The sequence below is a fragment of the Neoarius graeffei genome, chromosome 13, assembly GCF_027579695.1.
Source record: "Neoarius graeffei isolate fNeoGra1 chromosome 13, fNeoGra1.pri, whole genome shotgun sequence".
Taxonomy (NCBI): domain Eukaryota; kingdom Metazoa; phylum Chordata; class Actinopteri; order Siluriformes; family Ariidae; genus Neoarius; species Neoarius graeffei.
The window spans coordinates 56,697,978-56,701,738 of NC_083581.1; positions in this window are offsets into that span (position 1 = coordinate 56,697,978).

The window sequence follows — 3,761 nt, forward strand, 5'->3', positions numbered from 1 at the left end:
TATATATATATACAGTGGTAAGATATACAGTGTTAAGAGTACAGACTGGAAGGTAAAGAGGAGTTACATTTAGAAGCTTGTAGTCATTTCTCAAGTCTATTTTAAAAACAGTTATTTTGACTGCTTCAAAAGATAGGTATCTAACACTATGGAACATATTTAGTTATAAAAGAGCACTCACCAGGTGAGGAGGCTGCAGTATTTGAGGTAGGGGATTGACCTGAATTTTGTTCGATTAACTCTGTGATCGTTTTGGAAAATTCTTCAATAATTTAGTGTTTCTTTCTGCGCTCTGGAAGCCTACCGCTTTAGTACCGTCTTTGATTTTGTTGTGGCCCATATTTTGTGTTGGAGCCCAGTCTGGATCTGTAAAATTGTAGAGATCAGCTGGTTTCCCTAATGGAAAGAAACAGCATCTTCAAAAATTATATACAGCTCTTTTTAAAATGAAATAATCATAGAAGCCTTTGATCGTTGGATCATGCACTCAATGATCACGGCTTTGTCACATTTGACAGCCGCGAGTTTCTGCACAACCAGTCAAAGAAGCGATCCAGTATTTCTTATATATTGCAATCTTTCATTATAACTAGTTATAATAACTAGTTGGTAGCACTTGCCATTGATAAAATGTTCACTGCAGACTCCTGTGGTTTTTGCTTTCTCATCACTTAGATCAGCCTGGTTTATGTTGGACAGCCATTGACATCTATGCTCCGTGGACAGCTCTCTTGTTTTTTCTCCTTGATTATTGATAATTGCTGGAATTTTAAAGAACTTATAAGTCCCCTTGTCTCGAATAGGGTTGTGCCCACATCCAATTACAGCACAAAGAGCAGGCATAGCAAAGAAATCTAAGGAATTCTTGAGCATTACAACCTCTCAAGCATATCAATCCATCTATTATCCGTAACTGCTTATCCTGTGCAGGGTCGTGGGCAAGCTGGAACCCATCCCAGCTGACTATGGGCGAGAGGCAGGGTACACCCTGGACAAGTCGCCAGGGTGACAAACAACAATTCACACCTATGGTCAATTTAGAGCCACCAATTAGCCTAACCTGTATGTCTTTGGGTGAAACCGGAGCATCCGGAGGAAACCCACACAGACACAGGGAGAACATGCAAACTCCACACAGAAAGGCCCCCGTCAGCCACTGGGCTCAAACCCAGGACCTTCTTGCTGTGAGGTGACAGTGCTAACCACTACACCACCCTCTTGAGCATATCTTCTATTGTAAATGTTCACTGCGTGAGTTTGTGTATATCCTCCAACATGGCCCACTTCTGGTTTGAAGCCTTATGCATAATTAGCTATGATGTGACATGCAAACGAAGAATAGCATCTATTATTATTATTATACATACAGGACACTTTTTCAATGGAATAAAAACATGTTCTATTCCCTTCTAGCGAGTTTCATTCATTTGGTTTGATAGCATGCATGCAATATTGTGAGCATATCGCTTATCCTACGTGTATTGCGTCACTCTACCCAATAGAGAATGAGTGTCGAATATGGTTTACGATATTGCATGGTTCTCAAGACAACATGACGTCACACGTCAGAGACGGAAAACTTCCGTGCTCGCGAGCGACAATTTGGAAACAAACATGGCCGCCAGGTTTGCTTCATTAAATACAGAAGATTTTGAGAGAATTCTGAATGTGCATCCATCCATTATCTGTAGCCACTTATCCTGTTCTACAGGGTTGCAGGCAAGCTGGAGCCTATCCCAGCATGGGCGAGAGGTGGAGTACACCCTGGACAAGTCATCAGATCAACGCAGGGCTGACACATACAGACAAACAACCATTCATACTCACATTCACACCTCCAGTCAATTTAGAGCCACCAATTAGCCTAACCTGCATGTCTTTGGGGGAAACAGGAGCACCTGGAGGAAACCCATGCAGACACGGTGAGAACATGCAAACTCAACACAGAAAGGCCCTCGTTGGCCGCTGGGCTTGAACCTAGAACCTTCTTGCTGTGAGGTGAGAGTGCTAACCACTACACCACCGTGCCGCCCTGAACGTGTATGTATAATAATAATAATATCCATCCATTATCTGTAGCTATTTATCCTGTCCTACAGGGTCACAGGCAAACTGGAGCCTATCCCAGCTGACTACAGGCAGGAGGCAGGATACACCCTGGACAAGTCGCCAGGTCATCTCAGGGCTGACACAGAGACAAACAACCATTCACGGTCAATTTAGAGCCACCAATTAACCCTTTGGTGACTGACCCCTTGAAAATGGTTCCTCCAGGAACCATGACGTTTCAGTTGTCAAGACAACGGAAAAACTAAAATACAAATACAAGAGCATTTTGTTTTGTGCACAAGAGCATTGTGACGTATCTTTCTGTTTTTGTATTTTAGTTTTTCCGTTGTCTTGACAACTGAAACGTCATCGTTCCTGGAGGAACCATTTTCAAGGGGTCAGTCACCAAAGGGTTAACCTAACCTGCATGCCTTTGGACTGTAGGGGAAACCGGAGCACCAGGAGGAAACCCATGAAGACACGGGGAGAACATGCAAACTCCACACAGAAAGGCCCCTGTCAGCCGCTGGGCTCAAACCCAGAACCTTCTTGCTGTGAGGTGACAACGCTAACCACTACACCACCATGCCGCCCTGAATGTATATGTATAATAATAATAATTATAATAATGGCTGGGGCGGCATGGTGGTGTAATGGTTAGCACTGTCACCTCACAGCAAGAAGGTCCGGATTCAAGCCCCGTGGCTGGCAAGGGCCTTTCTGTGCGGAGTTTGCATGTTCTCCCCGTGTCCGCGTGGGTTTCCTCCGGGTGCTCCGGTTTCCCCCACAGTCCAAAGACATGCAGGTTAGGTTAACTGGTGACTCTAAATTGAGCGTAGGTGTGAATGTGAGTGTGAATGGTTGTCTGTGTCTATGTGTCAGCCCTGTGATGACCTGGCGACTTGTCCAGGGTGTACCCCGTCTTTCGCCCGTAGTCAGCTGGGATAGGCTCCAGCTTGCCTGCGACCCTGTAGAACAGGATAAAGCGGCTACAGAAACATCTATGAATATAGCAATATTTGTAAGTGTAAGAAATGCAACTGAGTAAAAAAAAAAGGTAACTGTAGATGCAGTACAATACACCTTTATTAATTCTCCCAAATGGGTTTTTCAGAATTAATTTACATGAAGCTTAATATTAAAATATAAATAAAGAAAACTACATCCTTAATTACAATAATAATAATAATGTATAAAAATCATATAGTACTACATTAAATGATGTAAAATAATAATTGCGGGCGGCACGGTGGTGTAGTGGTTAGCACTGTCGCCTCACAGCAAGAAGGTCCGGGTTCGAGCCCCGTGGCCGGCGAGGGCCTTTCTGTGCGGAGTTTGCATGTTCTCCCCGTGTCCGCGTGGGTTTCCTCCGGGTGCTCCGGTTTCCCCCACAGTCCAAAGACATGCAGGTTAGGTTAACTGGTGACTCTAAATTGACCGTAGGTGTGAATGTGAGTGTGAATGGTTGTCTGTGTCTATGTGTCAGCCCTGTGATGACCTGGCGACTTGTCCAGGGTGTACCCCGCCTTTCACCCGTAGTCAGCTGGGATAGGCTCCAGCTTGCCTGCGACCCTGTAGAACAGGATAAAGCGGCTAGAGATAATGAGATGAGATGAAAATAATAATTGCAAGCGGTCCAAGCTCAGTTTCGTCAGTAGCGACATTCAGACAGCAGGTGGCGCTGATGTGAAAGCGTCCTGCAAAAGGCAAAA